Source organism: Crinia signifera, chromosome 8 (assembly GCF_055691185.1).
Source record: "Crinia signifera chromosome 8, ASM5569118v1, whole genome shotgun sequence".
Lineage (NCBI taxonomy): Eukaryota > Metazoa > Chordata > Amphibia > Anura > Myobatrachidae > Crinia > Crinia signifera.
The window spans coordinates 154612773-154633454 of record NC_139224.1 but is presented as its reverse complement, the minus strand read 5'-3'; the positions used below and the strand labels follow the sequence as shown (position 1 = coordinate 154633454).

The following is a 20682-nucleotide window of genomic DNA, read 5'->3' as shown; positions in this document are numbered from 1 at the left end:
CCCCCGAATGTATCTAGGAGGGACCGCAGCAGGAATCTCTGATCCATGCTGCGATCTCTCCTGTCCCGCAGGAAACTATGGGGGTGCGATGCTGCCCGATGTACCAATATGGGGCAGAAACGCATCGGATCCTGGAGCTACTGCCAACAGGATCACATATGCAATTCAACCCTGGGTGCTAGATCCCACCCAGATTGCATTGAATATGCGATCTTATAGTAAGTGGGCCCCAAAGACATTTGACTCGGGTTTTTGCTGGGGGCTGCAGCTCGACCCTGCTCTGTATCAGGGTTATTTCCGGGTCACCTGTGTTCTGAAAGGTATTACCCGGGTTACAATGACCTGGATCATGCATGAAAGGAGGTGATTGGCTGACATAGTAGCGCCTGGAGATGACATCAGCGACAACTGGGAATAAGCCAGTTTTATTATGAAGTACTGAAATGCAGCTTCACCCAGTGCTCAGTTTACAGGGTCCAAGCAGCACTCATACTCTTTAAAATAAGACTGCACTTACTGCTACTGTAGTGTGAGGGGTTTATCACTCCAACTTCGATTAATAATGTGGCACTTTGAGAAGATGAAGAGATTCTGGGGAAGAGAATGCAAATCATGGAACTGTACTAAAGTTGTGCTGTGAAGCTACCATAGTAAAACCCATTCTTGTAAGAACATTATCATTGATTTGTTTGTTTAATATATATATATATTTTTACTTTTTATTTGTACATTATTTTGTTTATAGCCATATACAAGGAGGGGAAGTGCATGCCTAGAGCCAATGTTCATAGTCAAATACATGTATGCTCCTATTTCTAGTTCATCTGCTTGTTGGCAACATATAAACCAGCAGTGTGCAGAATTATTATTAGTTATCTTTATGTCTGTACCACAAACCTTATGCAGCACTTCAGAGAACATTTTTAAAACACTATCTATCTATCTATCTATCTATCTATCTATCTATCTATCTATCTATCTATCCTTTTTGGACAAAACTGTTTGGACGGATATGGATCATTAGGTCAACACAATGCTGGTCGATACCATTAGGTCGACATGCAGGAAGGTCGACAGGGTCATTAGGTTGACATGGGTTAGGTAAACAGTCCAAAATTCAACATGGGGTTTTTCACAATTTTTTTATCCTGAATGTTGACACGTCAACATGGACACTGAAACGTAGCACCGCGTCCCCTCGCATGTCTCTCTGCATTCGCCATGCTTCGGGCACAGTGCCTAGCTATGCCCGGCACACTATTTTGGATGGTAGGGCATGAACTACCGCCTGTCGGCACATGTCGGCTCAAAAAAAAGTGAAAAACCCCATTTCGACCTTATGACTGTCGACCTAACCCTTGTCGACCTAATGACCCTGTCGACCTAACCCATATCGACCTAGACTTATGTCGACCTTCCTGCATGTCAACCTAGACTCATGTCGACCTAATGACTGACGACAAACATGCTGGTGACCCAATGACCGTATCCCATTTGGACACCCCCGTGCGCATGAAATGGTGTGCGCCTGCAGATAGGGCCATAATTAGGGTGGTGCAGAAAGTGCCACTGCACATAGGGCCTTATTCTAGTTCACTCTTTCTGACAAATTCCTTCTTAGATGGACAAAACCATGTGCACTGCAGGGGGGCAGATGTAACTTGTGCAGAGAGAATTAGATTTGGGTGAGTTCTTTTGTTTCTGTGCAGGGTAAATACTGGCTGCTTTATTTTTACATTGCAATATAGATCTCACTTTGAAGTAGAACCCCACCCAAATCTAATTCTCTCTGCACAAGTAACATCTACCCCACCTGCAGTGCACATGGTTTTGTTCATCTAAGAAGGATTTTGTCAGAAAGAGTGAACTAGTATAAGGCCCATAGTGCAGCAGGGTAGGGGGCGCTGTTATTTATTATCTGTTTGAATTACTTTAACTTGTAGCTTCCACCTCTTTGAACCCCAGGGTCTCCTAACTGCCCCTCTCCAGGTTTTGTCGGCGGTATGCTGGCCGAACTCAGATGTATTTTTTAAAGTGGCAATCTATCATTTACAGAAATCAGGCAGGATATTAAACTGTATTATTTAATAAAGGGTATTGTAACTGATTAACAAAGAGCTCTGAAGTTAAGTGCATGAATGTGGTATTGGGGGTTATTCTAGTTCACTCTTTCTGACAAAATCCTTCTTAGATGGACAAAACCATGTGCACTGTGGGTGGGGCAGATGTAACTTGTGCAGAGAGAATTAGATTTGGGTGGGGTTTTACTTCAAAGTGAGATCTATATTGCAGTGTAAAAATAAAGCAGTCAGTATTTACCCTGCACAGAAACAAAATAACTACCCAAATCTAATTCTCTCTGCACAAGTTACATCTGCCCCCCTGCAGTGCACATGGTTTTGTACATCTAAGAAGGATTTTGTCAGAAAGAGTGAACTAGAATAAGGCCCATTAAGAGGATATGAATCCAAATCCATTTTCTTGCAGTGTTCTATAAATGTGTTTATACCCAGTTTATAAAGGGGATCATCGTAAGCTGCTTGATCAGAGGTATGAGTGTGAGAAGTATTGCAGATGTTATGAATGCCCCTAAATCCACTGGGTCTTTTGTCATTAATGTGTGTTAGAAGAACGGTCATTGCAGGAATGCACCACGCCCTGGAAGACCCCGGGCAACCGCAACTGCAACACAGGGAACAGAGAGTGCTAAACAGGGAGCTGCGAAAGAACAGGGGTCATCTTATAGATTTCATAGCAAAGAAGTTCCAAATGGCCATGTGTCGGTTTCAACAAAAATTCTTCATAGTGAGGTCCATTCATTGTGATGCATTCATTGTGATGCATGGTCACATTACCTCTGAGAAGTATAGAGATGGTCTTGATAGCTCTGTGGAGCACAGAGCTATCAAGGCCATCTCTATACTACATTGTTGTAGTTCTACGGAAACTACCAGGGTGACAATACCACCTGTCCTGTTTCCAGGTTGAGGCTGGACTGGCATACAGAAAATTCAGTAACCAGAATGTACTGTCCAGATCTTAACCCCATGGAGAACTTCTAGGTTGCAACGGGTGTGACTTGACCTTCCCTAGTGTCACCGTTGGTCTCTGTACTTTAATGCGGAATGGTATAACCTACCACCGGCTGTTGTCCAGGAAGTTGTGGACAGTTTGCCAAGAAGGGTGTCTGCAGTAAATCACTGCACATGGTTGACTTGCAATGTACTGACGTCTATAAAATCTCGTTGATCTATTTACTGTCTGTGTCCGATCATTTATGAAATCATATATTTTAGGAGAGGAGCCAACTCCAGGATTTCTGCTTCTCATGTCGTGTTTATTAACAGAAACTGATGATTGTGCAAGAAATTAAAGCACAGACTCAAATTTGTCATCTTCAAGTCAAAGTTGTGGCAGATAGTTAAAAAAATAAAAATGATGAGAATATTTGGCTTTACCACGTAAGAGCGGCCAACCCCAGCGCTCACATATCCCTTCGGGAGACAAGTGATGAAGGCTGAGGGAAAGCTGGAAAAGTTACCATGCAAATCTGAGTTTCTGTTGAGCCTGATTAAGTTCTCCAGGGTGGAGTCGCTTGTTCTTCAAAGCGATACCAGTTCTCTGTCAGGCAGCACCAAGCATTCCTTGGAAGTGTCTCACTGGCTGACTCAGAGAAAGCAGCTCAACCAGTGGTTCCCGAGACTGCTGGGATCCTTCCATCTTCCGCTCTATAACCTGCTGCTGCTTGCCGAATAGGCAATGTCCGCTCCCAAGGCAACAATGTAGCACATGGAATGAATTTTATCGTTATTAATGTTTGTGACTGTTACTGCAGATCTACTTTGTACTGTACTATTTGTTTCCCAAGCAGAATGCATGGTCTTTGCTGTATACACTATATACACTCACTTTCTCCTTCTGAAAGGCATGCCAAGACTCATTTAGGCTTATGGCCCCACTGGTAGATCCACAGTTAATTAACTGAAATACTACTCAAGCAACAATGAAGGATTATAACATAGCTGCCAATGACAATGTATATGAGTGCAACATATGAGGAGGACTTCTATATACTAGGTGCAATTCTTACTGTTCACCTATTGTCAGGCGCGCTGACAGTTCCCGGTACATTAGGGGTGTGGCCAATGGAAGGGGAATGGCTATACTCCTGTTAAAAAAAAAAACCAGATGTGCGGGTGTCTAAACTAGGGTGCAGGTGCTCCGTGAGGGAGGACATGCTGCAGCTGCCTCTCTCCCCAGCTCAGCACACATCACTGAGCAACATGTGCTATGCTGGGGAGAGAGGCTGTGCTGCAGCGGCGGCTAGTTCTCTCTCTGCACTGCCCGGCTCTCTGCGAAAAGAAGGGGTCCTGGGCAGGGCTATTTTTCAGCAGGCTCCAGCAGGAACTGAGGCCCTTATTCTAGTTCACTCTTTCTGACAAAATATTTCTTAGATGGAAAAAACCATGTGCACTGCAGGTGGAACAGATGTTACTTAGGCAGAGAGAATTAGATTTGGGTGGGGTTTTACTTCAAAGTGAGATCTATATTGCAGTGTAAAAATAAAGCAGCCAGTATTTACCCTGCACAGAAACAAAACTCACCCAAATCTAATTCTGCAAATTTTAAATCTTCCCCCCTGCAGTGCACATAGTTTTGTCCATCTAAGAAATATGTCAGAAAGAGTAAACTAGAATAAGGGTCTCAGTTCCTGCTGGAGCCTACTGAAAAATAGCCCTGGTCCTGGGCCCTTCCATCAGACTCGGGCCCGGGTACCCGCCCCCTTCCTGCTCGGCACCACTGCTTGTACTCTAGGCGTTTAATAAAAATGTAATTCATTAAGACCACAAGTGGACAGTGAGAATTGCACGCAGTATATAGAATATGTGGCCAGGCTGAAAAAGCCAATGAGAGTTGCTCAGATGTCCAAGGTTCATGCAAATGATCTGCTGCAGCACCTTCAGACGACGTCAGGTGACGTCTATTTACACATCATATTACTGCATCGTTAATTAGGTCCATAGACAGTTCATTCACTTGTACACTTGCAAGCGAACTGTGGAACTGGGGTCTGATCCAGTGTTCTAATGGAAGGAACCTTTAATGATGGTGTTATATGTGCTTCTTATGATATGACAACACACCTGTACCATTTTTTGCACCAAGTATCATGCAGTTGTTTTAGTGTGAACTGATACAAGAACACTGTTCTACACACCCAACTGCCAGTTTATAGAGTTCTATAATGTTTCACTAAAACACATTATTCATTCCAACAATGCAAAGGCAATTAAAGAGCTTGTAATCCCCACACAGCAATCTGACCACTGCTAAATGATATATATATATATATGTGTGATCAGGATTATTTGTTAAATGCGACTTTCCAGCAGTCCCTGATTGTCACAGTTATTTCCTTTTTAGAGTTCTCTCGCTTGGAGTTGATAACCTGCCAATTACTTTGTTTATACACTAAGTGAACGATGTGATAATTCCCAGTATCTAATCGTATTGCACATGTATGGACAATGGCACAGTACCACGCCTCTCGTTCTGACATTTGTGCGAGTATATACATTTGTACCACAATAAAAAAAAAACATATATCTTAATTAGCAATGTGAAATTATGCTGGATTACAGGCGAAACTCAAAAAATGAGAATATCCTGCAAAAGTTCATTTATTTCAATAATTAAACTTAAAAGGTGAAACTAAAGACTCATTACATGCAAAGTGAGATATTTCATGCCTTTATTTGTTATATTTTTGATGATTATGGCTTTAAGTTTATATAAAGTTTTCTTACACTGTATATATGGCTTTGGTACCCTGACTGGAGGCTGCTAGGACGATGCACACACTTTGCTGCCCTGCAATATGGAAATATGGGGGGTTCCTATAATTCGTACACGTAAAGCTGGGTACACATATATACAATCGTCGGGCCGTTCTTCCAATCTGGGGGCAAACGGCCGTTCGATTGTATAGGTGTGTACGCTGTCCCAATTGCTGCTGTGCGACCGATAAACGGCCAAAAACGCTCTTGGCCGTCCACGGTCGGTCGGTCGAAGGTTCTTTGCTGCTTAATATTTCATCCGACAGGACGGCTCCATATCGGAACAAAAGTGAAGTGTGTACGCACGTTCGATCTCGATATGCTTGACAGTTTGACAAAGCACGGTGGTATGCTGCATTATGAGAGACCCTGTAACCCTTTGCCTGCTGTTTTAACTAATGTGTGTATAATGCCTCACTGCCCAACACTTTAGAAGCATCACTTTAAGACATTAATCAATGTTGAAGTTTTAATAGAGTGGGCTGGAAGCTCTTTTCAGGGCACCATAACACACTATTAAAACTTCAACATTGATTAATGTCTTAAAGTGATGCGTCTAAAGTGTTGAACAGTGAGGCATTAAACACACATTAGTTAAAACAGCAGGCAAAGGGTTACAGGGTCTCTCATATACTTCTTCTTGCGATTGTTTGGACGGGAGTACATCGGACGTCGCAAGTAAAATTGTACATATGTGTACGCGCAGAACGGTCGTATGTTTTGGACGGCCGAACGTGTATTCGGTCGATCGAACGGTCGCAAGAAAAAGGAAATTGTACATATGTGTACCCAGCTTAAGATTCTCACAATATATCGAGATTTTTGAATTTGCAACTGTTCTGTTTATTAGCATTCCTGACTCCCTGGTCACTGTCTGCAGAGACATAGAGATGGAAATACAGATAAAGAAACAGGAACGTTAGCGAGAAGAAGTCTTCTGTGCGATGCATTCTGGTTGTAGGACAATCGATCTGCAGATATATCTACAGACGGATTGGGCGGCATGTTCTCCACATTTCAAATGGGTGGGCACATGAGCTGTCAATCACCGGTGGCTCTTGGTGCCACTGTATGACCGGCGGGGACACGCATCGGATCGAAACCGTACTGGATTGATTCTGGACTTTTTACATCCAATCAGTCATACGGGGGAATTGAGCCAAAATCATTCTGTTGTACGCCCAGCATCAGGGTCAGTATCTTGGGAGGAAGGCATCACGGATGAACTTGGGTGCTTGATTTGTTTCTATGGAAAAAACACCAACATTAGCCCCCTGCCAATTAAAGTAGGTGGTCCTGACAAACCACTGTTCATTTATAAGGGGGCCCTGCTCTTTGAATGTCTTCTCTATTGGTTGACCAAGTCTCTCTTTGATGGCTGGCCATACCCATTAAGCTTGGGCCCCTGCCACGGCATTCCCCAGTGGCTTCCTCTGCCACAGTCCGTCACTGACTCTGCATTGTCCAACTTGCACATGCTTAAATCGGGGGCGGGGCGAAACATACAAGATACACCTGCCACGTGGATTGCTTTCAGCTCTGTATCTCCGCCTACCAGTAAAACTGTACTTGACTGTCCCTACTCTATTACTACAGGGAAAAACTGATCTTTATATAAATTTTGGTCTCCGTATTCTGCGTTTTCAAATTCCATTTATTGTCTGATAATTGTCCATACTGCGCAGTTAATCCATAAACAAGTTTTAAACTGAATCTAAATCTACCTGGATAGAATGGTGACCATTGTGCAAGATCACAATATATAACCAGTTCATCTGTGCATTTACCTGAATATCACCTGGATCTTTCCCTTCAAGGAACTCAAACCCCAGAATATAATATAGCATTTGGCTTATATTAATGAGCTTCTGTACGAATAAGCTTCAGGAACAGAGACGTTCTATCTGCCTAAACCCACTCGAGATCTAGTGATCATCTTGCTGCCTGTCTCTCTGACATAATCACATCCACCCATTTACCCCTATCCCATAATCCTCAATGGATTTGTGTTCACTCAGGGACAACAAATGATTCTCAAATACAGTATAGAGTGCGAGATGTACTAAGCCAGGAAAAGGGATAAAACGGACAGTGATAAACCTCCAACCAGTCAGCTCCTAACTGCAATTTTTCAAACACAGCATGTAACATGACAGTTAGGAACTGGTTGGCTGGTACATTTGGCCCAAAGAGAGATATACAGTATTCAAGTTTTGCCTGCAGGTGCTTGCAGATACACAAAGACGCACCACAATACAGCCTATAATTGCAGTACATTTCTGTCCTACAGATCTATTATAATTCCCTGTGCGGATGTCTACTAATAATGGGTACACAGTCCACAGAACCAAAAAATACCATTTATCAAACTTTGCGGCTATGTCCCCGGAAACACATGTTTTTGGGTACTACCAGCAAATATTAAGTATCGGGAATTGCTAGCATCTTCAGCTAGCGGTAGCCCATTGTAGCCTATGGGATATAGTTCCAGCAGGATTCCCCAGGAACCTTCCACCAGAAATGTCACCTGTGTATGGCGGTAACAAAGCCCTGACACCACACTCAGGATGCTAATATTGTGCCCAGGTGCGCTCATTGGTAAATGGGCCTTACAGAGGTACGCAAACCCAGTTTTTTCACAGTTGAGCAATTATTAGCAGCCTGCTCTTACATCTAGGCCACACTGCACATATGCTGCAATAGTCTTGGAGCCTCTGAAGTAGGCCCCAAAAAGCTTAGGATGGAAATACCAACCAAGAGATGGACAGTGGGCTAGGAGACTTCTGCTGTAACTTTTTTTACTTTCTTCCGCTGGTTCTATTGGGCAGGGGGCAGGAATACTTTTACCAAAGGCTGCGTGGTAGGGGGTAGATTTTATCAGGAACTCCTGCTACTTTTATAATCTTCCCCAGCATGGGAGAATGCACTCGTCCTAACCACTACAGTTACCCTCTGCTTATTCTGCTGCTTGGCACAGTACATTTTATGCCAGTGACCAGGGCATGGGGAACTCCGTCTTCCTAACCACCCAATTCCAATACCTGTGCCTCCCAGACGGGTGGAAACTTGGTCAGTTAACATACCCTCCAACATCTGAAGGGCAGAAATCAGTACAAATTTGAAAAGGGGGCATGGCCACGGGTAGAGAAGGTGTGACCACACCCACTTCCTTATACTTTCAATGGACAGTTGGCGACCCAGAAACCCGGAACAAAGCCCTTTTTGGACGGTGCAGGCCGTAACAACTGTACTGTACCGGCCAAAGAGGTACAGTTGGAGGGTAGGAGCTTCCAGACTGTGCACTTCAATTATACATTATATATATATATATATATATATATATATATGGTATCCTAGGTGCGGCACTCAGCTGTAAATTCATCCACTCAGGGAGGCAGTTGTAGACAACGTTTCAGTTATTTATTAACTGTTTTCAAGTCCAAATACAAAAAGTGACTGTGCTTAACATGTATTTATACTCACAACCCAGGAGATGTGTTGCGTGATACCGCGTGCCAGGGGGAGGTCCGCTCGTCCGTTCTGCCGTGGCCAGTGTGGATGACGTCACCCCGCCGGGCGTCAGGGCTCACGCTGCATGGCGTATCTGCTGTCATGGTTACAGCAGACGCTATGTGTCACATCTCCTTCGATTCACCATAAAAAAAACGCTACAAATATATAGACAGAAATACAAGCATAGTAAATGAAGACATCATGTCGACATGAGTAATAGATATACAAAGATCAAGTTAAAAAGAAAAAATAAAGAATAACAAATGGGAAACATGGTATCTATTAATGAAAGCACCCATAAGCGATGCCCTCATTTAGCCCCTTGGGGGCCACCACATCTAATCTAGCTATCCACCGACTTTCTAATTGTAATAGCTTAAGACCCCTATCGCCTCCCCTAATAGATGGGGGGACGGTGTCAATCATTCTGTACCGTAAGGTATTCAGGGGGTGCTGGTGGGTAGCGAAATGGCGAGCTACTGGTTGCTCGCTGGATCCTTTTTCAATGGCCAACCGAATGGCCGATCGGTGTGCCGTCATGCGGTCCTTGAACCTGCATTCGGTCTTACCGATATATACAAGTCCACAAGGACAAAGAATCTGATACACGACATAGGTGGAAGTACAGTTGAAACGATGTCGTATCTTAAATTTATATCCTGAATGGGGATGATTGAATGAGTCCCCAGCCAATAAAAATTGGCATGGGACACATCCACATCGGAAATTACCACATCGATCCGGATGCAGAAAGGACTTAGTAACTGTGTCGCATGCCTTGCTTCTCCAGAGGTAAAAATCTACGGTCTTGGCTTGTAAAGACCGACATAGCCAAACTAAGAAATCCCAAAGTTACTAAGTCCTTTCTGCATCCGGATCGATGTGGTAATTTCCGATGTGGATGTGTCCCATGCCAATTTTTATTGGCTGGGGACTCATTCAATCATCCCCATTCAGGATATAAATTTAAGATACGACATCGTTTCAACTGTACTTCCACCTATGTCGTGTATCAGATTCTTTGTCCTTGTGGACTTGTATATATCGGTAAGACCGAATGCAGGTTCAAGGACCGCATGACGGCACACCGATCGGCCATTCGGTTGGCCATTGAAAAAGGATCCAGCGAGCAACCAGTAGCTCGCCATTTCGCTACCCACCAGCACCCCCTGAATACCTTACGGTACAGAATGATTGACACCGTCCCCCCATCTATTAGGGGAGGCGATAGGGGTCTTAAGCTATTACAATTAGAAAGTCGGTGGATAGCTAGATTAGATGTGGTGGCCCCCAAGGGGCTAAATGAGGGCATCGCTTATGGGTGCTTTCATTAATAGATACCATGTTTCCCATTTGTTATTCTTTATTTTTTCTTTTTAACTTGATCTTTGTATATCTATTACTCATGTCGACATGATGTCTTCATTTACTATGCTTGTATTTCTGTCTATATATTTGTAGCGTTTTTTCTATGGTGAATCGAAGGAGATGTGACACATAGCGTCTGCTGTAACCATGACAGCAGATACGCCATGCAGCGTGAGCCCTGACGCCCGGCGGGGTGACGTCATCCACACTGGCCGCGGCAGAACGGACGAGCGGACCTCCCCCTGGCACGCGGTATCACGCAACACATCTCCTGGGTTGTGAGTATAAATACATGTTAAGCACAGTCACTTTTTGTATTTGGACTTGAAAACAGTTAATAAATAACTGAAACGTTGTCTACAACTGCCTCCCTGAGTGGATGAATTTACAGCTGAGTGCCGCACCTAGGATACCATATACTACAAGCGGACCCCCGCGTCAGTGAGGGCACCAGCGCCAGCAATTGCCTTTAATTTGGAGTGCCGGACCACACAAATCCCTATATATATATATATATATATATATATATATATATATATATATATATATATGTAATAGTGGTAAATAAATACACAGAACGATGGTGTATTCTCTACAGTGCATTGCTTTTATTACGCATGGACATTATCTGGGCCTATTTATAAATGGACCCAGACAATGCACTTCTAATAGTTAACCCTTCTCCCTAGATTGCCCGTAAAGGGCCTCATTCAGACCTGTTCGCTCGAATGCGTATATTCTGCACCTCTGCCGTTCTGCCGGACTCAGATCTAGTTACACACAATGGATGTTAATTGGGCGGCTCAGAGTGTGGACTGGTATATTTGTGAAGGACATTATCATCCGCTATTCTCATCCCATAAACTGATCAGTCCCTCTGTGTCCATTTGTCCTGCTGATTGTATATTACTCCTGCAGTTGGCTGGGCATAAAGCTCTATGTATAATGGTGAATAATGAGCCCCCAGCACAATACTATCATCATCCTATAATGAGTATTTGGATTTTACATTTTATTGGCTGACATTAACCTGAGCTGGTGCCGCTGTCGGCTGCAGACGGGGGTCCTTACAAAAGCCCCTGCTTAGCCTATTCACTGCTGCCTTGTTATGAGATCATTATGTAAATGTGTTGTGGGCCCCCAGGCATTACATTACAGCCAGAGACTTCTGTAGGTCTCGCACCCAGCAGGGGGGTAACTGGGAGATAAAGCCTTTTACATTGGTCAGTCAGTCTGCTTGTTAAGAATTTCTCGCTGTCAGCTTTGTAATCAGTGATTAGTTTCACCTTACGTACAGATATCCCTAAAATCTGCACAACGTGTACTCCGTGAGTCCCAGTTGGGTACAAGGGGCCTAATTCAGATCCAATCATTGGGGTGCTAATTTCCAGAGCCCTGCCAGAGTGAAATCCCCCCAATGCAAGCCGATCCCCGTAAATGATTTTCCCAGTGTGTGCAGTCTGTGCTTAGCCCAGGACTTACTCAGCGGATGCGATAGAAACAGGCTGATCGGGGCCGGAGCTGAAGTCACATGACTTCCCATAAAACATCCGGGCACGCCTACGTTTTCCCTATCACTCCCAGGAAACGGACAGTTACCACCCACAAACGCCGGCTTCCTGTCAGTCACCTTGCCATAAAAAAGGTAGCAGGATTTTATGGCAGGATGCCCTCGCGCATGCCTACTACGGGCCGTACTCATGCACAGTCTCCATGTTTGCCTCTACTTTATCTCATACATGCCTGCAGCATAATTTGGGGCCCATCTCCCGAATGTATATAGGAGGGACTGCAGCGGGAATCTCCGATCCCTGCTGCTCCGTTCGCGGCCACATCGCCCATAGTATAATCAGGGGCATTAGTTATGCCACTGTCCGGCTGGACTGCAGGAACATACATCATGCCGATAGCATCGCATATTGCAATGTGATCCTGGTTGGTAGATCCCATCCACCTATGTTAATAGGGCCCCACAATAATTGCATGGGCTCACTGTGCGGGTGTGGTATTGCTCACAGACAATGTCTAAGTCGACAGTCACTCGGTTGACAGCAAAAGATTGACGCACACAATTCTCAAATCCAATCCAGGATAATGAATCCCTTATTGATACCCTTTCTCACAAAGGGCCAGATGCACTAAGCTTCAAAAGTGATAAAATGGAGACTGATCAACAACCAACCAATCAGCTCCTACCTGCCATGTCACAGACTGTGTTTGAAAAATGTCAGGCAGGAGCTGATTGGTTGGCTGTTTATCACTCTCCCTTTTATCACTTTTGATGCTTAGTGCATCTGGCCCATAGACAGGGAGCCGGGAAGAAAGCAAGTTGTGTGTTGGTGTGAATGGGTCCGCCTGTGTTGTGCGTTAGTTGTAACTGGAGTTTTCCTAGCCTTGTATTAGTGTTATTAGCTAGATGCTGGTTGGATCACGTGTAACGTGTGGCATGCTGTCATTGTTTCATAGTCATATATGATCTGTAGGATTGTGCAAGATCAGACAGATATGTGGGATAAAGCGCTGGGCCTTTGTGCCTTTGATCATTTATATTCAGAAATATACATAACAGGTTTTGCGATCAGCAATTCATTACATACAGAAAACCAATACAAATAAAGAAAATGAGAAATATTTTTATTTTTTTTATCTGTTTTTATTTTTTTTGTGTTGTTTTTTTTTCTAATATATAATACAAAGCAGTGATTGTGCCTATTAGTGATTAGAAAAGTGCATATCATTAATTACAGCCAAGCCTGTGTGAAGGTTTAATAGCATTAACTGCAATGCACAGTTACTCACACATAAAACATAAACATCACATATATATATATATATATATATATATATATATATATATATATATATATATATATATATATATATATATATATATATATATATATATATACAGACATTATTTCGATGAACTCTCGGTCCGAATGGCGCTGGTCTCAGGAAACATGTCGCCTGCTATGTTTTGGAGACAAAATTGGGTACTTGTTTCCTAGCACGGCGCCCATCTCGTTGATTGTATGCCTTAACTTTAAGGTACTTAAGGCATACAATCAACGCGATGGACCCGATTTTCTGTCAATCACCAGCTAATTTGCCGGTGAAAGAGAAAATCGTGATCACGCGATTTTTCCATAGACTTTAATGTTAAATTATTTTTAAAGTGAAAATCGGGTTGATCGCGTCGGTCGCGGGCCATTATAATGGCCCGCGATGCGATCAACGCGATTTTACATAGGTGACAATGTGAAATGGGCCAATATGGCCCATTTCACATTGAACATAGTTGTAATGTATGTTTAATGCCCCCGTCATTAATAACGCCACCCCGCTATTGACGCCAACCCGAAGCGTGTCGAGCGCAGCGAGCACTCGAGGGGCGGTGGTACGCGTCCTCCGACCTTTTCATACCCCTACTATCCACGTCGGCGTGGAGTTGATTATCTAAAGTTTGGTGAGCGCAGCGAGCCACCGAGCCCGAAGCGTGGCGAGCGCAGCGCGCCCCGCGAGGGGACGCGTATACCTGTGAAGTTATGCGTGTCCCCTCGTGGGGCTCGCTGCGCTCGCCACACTTCGGGTTGGTGTCAATAGCAGGGTGGCGTTAACAATGGGGGGGGGGGCATTTCAAACATGAGGGGGGGTTTGGTATTAAAATGGGGGGTTTGGGGGCTTTTTACATTGAAATCAATGTAAAATCGGGTCTCAGGGACCATTTTACATTGATTCCAATGTAAAAATCGGGCCAATCGCGTTGATCGCATCGCATGCGATTTGGTTAGCATGCAATGCGATCTACGCAAATTTTCCGACCCGATGGATACAATCAAAATCGGTGGCGCCGTGCTAGGAAACAAGTACCCAAAATTGCGACTGCGCAGCAGGCGTTCTAACAGCACGTGTTTGTTGCACTCCAGAAAGGGGATTAAAAAAACCATGGGTGCAGTGTGCGGTGGACCCAGTGGTGTTAGAGGAGGGGAGCGGGTACTTTTTGCCCGGATCTGCTGGAGGGGCCTGGGTCTTCCTCCCCCGTTGTATGGAGCCAGGCAGTCAATGAGAGATGACAGGCTGCTGCCGCAGCACAGCCTCTCTCCCCAGCTCAGCTCAAGCTGATCAGTGCCGTGTGCTGAGCTGGGGAGAGAAAGACAGCTGCAGCGGCAGCCTGTCCTCTCTCTCCCTCTCATTTATTTGTTTTCACAACCTGTTGGTGCCCCTGGGTGGACCCACGGACACATGTTCACCCACCTACTGCACCCATTATAGTAACACCTCTGTCTGTACGACCCTTGCTGTGGTCATTTTATATTGACAAGGGTAATTTATAAGAAACACAGGGCGGGATGCAGTAACATCCGCAGCCCCTCTCCGGTGCACATCGCCGGCTGACGCATAGATAATAATCGCATAGGCACTAACATATACGATTATTATCGAAAAGGATAGGTCTTACATTAAGAGCTGCCCTTTGCGTTGTGCCTGGCGATGTGTGAGCGGGTCTCCCTGGCGGCTCTTCCCTGCGACCAGAAAAAGTGCAGGGAGGAGGAGGTCACTGGTTCGGGCCGCACAGCAGGATGCTGCCCGGACAGAGGCGGAGGGCGGCAGCCCAGATCACGCAGGGCGGTGGGGAACGCGAAAGGAAGCCTATAGGCTTCTATGGGGTTACGCCAGCTAGAGCTGGTGTAGCCCCCCCCCCCCCCCCCCCCGCGGTGAGGCACCAGCAGTGGGGCTTTACTGCATATAAAAATGGTGTAAAAACCGCGAAAACTGGGTTTTTACCACATTTTTTGATTAGTGCATCCAGCCCACGATCATCAGTGAGTCAATTCTTGCAATTGCAGAACACAATCCCTGTGCTAATAGATGGTGCTGTACCCTTTATATATTATCCAGTGGGTTCTTTCTACTCATAGATATTCACTAGCTGTATATTTACCTAATCCATGTCGGAAACCCTCAGCTGGGTCCTCTTCTGTGCGGCCTTGTTCTGCCTGTGAATATATGAATAATTATCCATAGGTGATCGAGCAGGTGCATAAAATTCTATTAAAGGATGAAAAACACAGGAAAGAGAAGGTGCTGTTCTAAAGAGCTAACAATCAGCTCAGGGCTCCTGTGAGGCCTCCTAAACATCCCTCTTTCTGTTCCATTTGACAGAAATGTCAGGTCACAGACTGTAATGTAGATGCTACTATAGCTATTGGCACTTATGTAACAGTCAGAAACATATAATCATACTTTATCTATGGTAGACGTACGGGCCCTGTCCTAAGGTAATCTCAGCAGTATATCGGGTTACAATTCACAAGGAAATATAGCTTTTCGCACTAGTGATTTTCCATTTCTGATGTGTATAGATGATACGGTGGCGATGGTATGTGTGTATATGCATGCGTGCGTGTGTGTGTGTGTCTGTGTCGGGGTAATAAGAGCAAAACGCAAATCTATATATGTCAATAAGGACACTGCTTGTTGGGCCATTCTTGTTCTTGCCCCATCCCTTCATGCTGACCCTGTTTAAAATGTATAGAATTATATATACTGTATATAACTACTCCTCACTCCTATGAGGTAAATACCGCCACTGACACAACTAGAGGCTGCTCGACGGACCAAATTCCTCCTTTGTGTGTGCAAAGGATGTCATAACGGAAAGTGAAAGGAATTTTTGCAGGGACACTGATCCAATTCAAACTTGATGGATATAGAGATAGGGAGCTGTAATGACAGAGATTGGAGGAAGGAGCAGATAGGGACTGGGTGTTGGGTGGAGAGTTTGTGGGCTAAAAACTGTCACAGCTCAAAGTGAAAGTAAAAATTTGGGTAACAATTGCTGTTTTGTGCTAGTAGCAAATTCAATATAGGGATGGCCATCGACCATCGATGATTTTAAATCATCGATGGTTTAAGCCCGATGTTGAATACTTTTGCCATCGATGTGGGAGAACCAGATGGTTTCCCTACATCGATGGCAAAAGAGAACCGATATTTCTTTTTGTTTTCTTCAAGGTGCCGGGACACTGAGCATAGCTCCGCCCCCCAACACCCCAAAGCCCCGCCCCCGAGTTCTGATAGGCCCACGGGCCATTCAGTCAAAAATAATAGATGACGGTAGCTAAAACTATCGATGGTTACCATCAAATAGTTTAATACTATCGATGGCTGGTTGCAGAATCACCATCGATGGCAACCATCGATGGCAACTGCACCGATGCCCATCCCTAATTCAATGCTGCGACCTCTGAGCCGTGACCAAGTCACTTCTGTGAGCAGAGGGGGAGAGTCGGAAATCTCAGCGATGGGAAAGTATAAAAAGCTCTGAAACTGTGGAAACAGCACAGAGGGACGTGAGGGGTCAGGTGTAAGTTCCAGGGGGAGCACTTAAAACAATTAGCTTTCATTGCATGGAAAAATAAATAAGCGAACTACCCCCCTTCCCCCCCCCCCCCCCCCCAAGCATGTGACAATGGGCCTGTCCTGCAAAACAGGGTTTGCGATTTTTTCCTTCCATGTTTGATTCAGTGGCTTTAGTTCCATTACACCTCGCTGCTGGCATAAGGAAAATATTTCCGTGTGTTTGAAAACAATAGCACTAACCTTACAAAGGGTTAATTAACCCCCCCCCCCCCCCCCCGCCTTGCTTACCCACATGGATATGAGAATCTGAAAGCCACACCCACCAGCCGAGATATTAATGAGGACAGCTTATTAAAATGTGTTCAGTATAATTACCTTTAATTAATGTGTATATTTGCTTCTGAGAATAATTTATGTTACTTGCTCTCAATTAAACTGCTTTTAAGCAGAAGTTGCCTTAAATAAGACCAGTTCTCACTCCCAAGATGGGTTTTGTAAATAATTTATTAACCTGCGAAGTGTCCAGATCTTAACCCTTTCAGTGCCAACATCTCTATAAGAGATGGGCAAAATATCCACTAAAAAATGCCAGCTCCGCTCACATTTGTTATATAAATTCAAATAAAAAAATGGTGTTAAAAATAGATTATATTATCTACATAAGGTAAAAATTACAGGTCATTATGATGAATACAAATATTTGTGTGGCAATTTTCACACCTGTTTTGGGTTGGGTCGGCCGTGTGAGGCCATAATATAAACCTAAAGTTGAGATTCAGTGGAATTTTCTTTTCCAAGCAAGAACAAGGCTGCAGTCAAATTGGCTTAAGGTGCATACACACTGTACATTTTTTTTGACCAATTTGGTTGAAAGACATTTCCATTGAACCCAGATGTTGTTGAAAGATATTGACGACAGACGAACGACGAATGATGATGCGCATACCCACCAGCTGTTCATCAAGATGGTTCGTCAACTGTGCATGCAGCTCAATTTGGATAGCTTTCAAAAAGAGCCTATAAACTGTATCTAGATCTTTCGTCTGTCGTCAATATCTTTCGTCAACATCTTTCGTCCAGGACACTGGGTTCAATGGAAATGTCTTTCAACCAAATTGGTCCAAAAAAATTGTACAGTGTGTATGCACCATTAGTTTCTCATTCCAATGGAGCAAGTATAAGGAATAATACTTTGCTCTTCCCGTATCACATTGATCTTTTTGATCCAAATTAATTAAAATTAAATCTAAATTTCAATTGACTACTTTCTTGAATTTAAGCATGATGGTGGCCATCTTTGAAACCTACAAAAAAAACATTTTTAAAACATGAGTGGGACACAAAGTAATGTAACACGATTTATGCAAACATTTACTTTCAAAACCATTAGTCAAAATATTGACAAATATATGGCCAACTTGACCAACTAAGGACAAGTTGGAACCAATTTCCCTTGCGCTCCTCCCCCAGAAGGGCTCAGATACGATCTGACACTTAATAATCTATTTTTTACATGCAATAAATCGCATACAGTTGAACACATATAATTCTCAGGGCGCTCCAGGTTGAGGGGACAAAAAAAAAAAACCTGTTCAAATGAATGGACAGCCACTGATTGGCTGAGAGAGCTCTGGGGGTGGGGTAGAGAGTTTGTGTGCTTAAAAACTAGGACAGCTCAAAGTGATAGAAAATCTGTCACAGCTCAAAGTGAAAGTAAATTGCAGAAGTCATCATTTTGACAGGCTTTTATCTAGTTTTAAGATAAAAGTTGAGGCACCTGTCCATTTCCAAGATGTCAGGTATGTTATTTTGGGATCTTAAAATTTGGAAACAATAGGCTGTTGAAGTCTGGGCTGTTGGGTTATATTAAAAGGGTTTATTTAAAAGGGTAAATCTCACAGTCAAATGGATTTCTTTACATATAAGACTATCTACCAGTCCTATAGTTATGCCCTGGAAACTGCCAAACAAACATATTTCCAAACTCTCATTTCTGCTCAAGCTTCTAACCCAAAACGTCTTTTTAATACATTTAAATCCCTTCTCAACCCTCCCCTTCCCAAGCCACCAGCCACTATCCATGCACAAGATGTTCTTCCTACATCAGGGATAAGATTGACAAGATCAGAGATGATATGCTCCAAGTCAGTTGGTGATCTGCTCAATTCCATACCTGAGCCCTCTGACGTATTTACTTTATTTGATCCCACCAATGAAGATGAAGTATCTGCACTTTTCTCAACCTCCCTACTACCTCGTCTCTTGACCCTATACCCTCACAAATAGGTAAATCTCTGTCTCCTGCGCTCATCCCAATCGTAACTAAAATCTGTAACCTCTCTTTCTCTACTGGTGTCTTTTCTTCATTGTTCAAACACACAGTTATTACTCCGATTCTGAAAAAAAACAGAATTCTGACCCAAGCTCTCTCTCAAACTACCGCCCCATCTCTCAACTTCCATGCATCTCCAAACTACTTGAAAGACTTGCCTACACTTGCCTCACACACTTTCTTAACTCGGACAACTTACTGGACCCACTTCAGTTAGACTGTCGCGCCCAACACTCCACAGAGACAGCACTGACTAAAGTTGTGAATGATCTGGTCACTGCAAAGTCTAAAGGCCACTATTCACTACTAATTCTTCTAGATCTCTCTGTACTGTTGACAATGTTGACCACACACACTACAATCCCTAGGTCTTAAAGACACAGCCCTCTCTTGGTTCTCATCCTACCTATCTAACCGCTCCTTTAGTGTTTGTTTCTCTTATTCTACCTCCTCTTCGCTACCTCTTTCAGTTGGAGTACCTCAGGGTTCAGTTTTAGGTCCTCTGCTTTTCTCAATCTTTACCTCATCTCTTGGCAAACTAATCAGCTTTTTGGATTTCAGTATCATCTGTGTATGGATGATACTCAGCTCTACCTATCCTCCCCAGACCTGTCCCAATTTGTATAGTTTCATGCTGGATGTCATCTCGCCACCTCAAACTTAATATTTCAAAAACCGAATTAATTCCACCAATAAATAGTAGTTACCGTACCAACCTGATATCTCTATTGCTGTTGAAAATATGACAATCACTCCTACCTCTCAAGCTCGCTGCCTAGGTGTTAATCCTTGATTCTGAACTTTCCTTTGTACCCCACATTCAATCTGTCTCAAAATCATGCCACATGCACCTAAAAAACATATTCAAAATTTGTCCTTACCTTACACAAGACACTGCAAAAACTCTAATCCATGCCCTCATTATCTCACGCATTGATTATTGCAATAGCCTCCCCAATACAGACTCCCACCACTACAGTCCATCATGAATGTAGCTGCGAGGCTAATCTTCCTAGCCAGACATTCATCGTCTGCAAAGCTACTCTGTCAGTCACTTCATTTGTTACCTGTATTCTACCGTATTCAATACAAAATTCGATACTTGTGTATTATCAGGGCGCCCGATGTAATGTAAATCGTATACGATATCGCATCCGATTTCTCGGCCGATTTTTTGCAGATTTTCGGCCAGGTACTTGTGTATTATTATGGTGCCAATCGCATATCGGAACATGATTTTTCATCGCATCGCATGCCATGCACAGCGAT

General features: G+C 43.7%; 1 long non-coding RNA gene across 2 annotated transcripts in view; it reads left to right on the top strand.

Moving 5' to 3' along the window:
- Window positions 1–20682, top strand: part of LOC146026636 (uncharacterized) — a 132120-nt gene that overhangs the window by 65171 nt on the left and 46267 nt on the right. The window contains exon 4 of one of the 2 annotated variants that reach the window (XR_014454509.1): window positions 3297–4003. The exons of the other annotated variant lie outside the window; for it this stretch is intronic. This is a non-coding gene — a long non-coding RNA (uncharacterized LOC146026636). Of the gene's footprint in view, window positions 1–3296; window positions 4004–20682 lie in introns of those variants that run through there. 2 annotated transcript variants of the gene reach the window in all.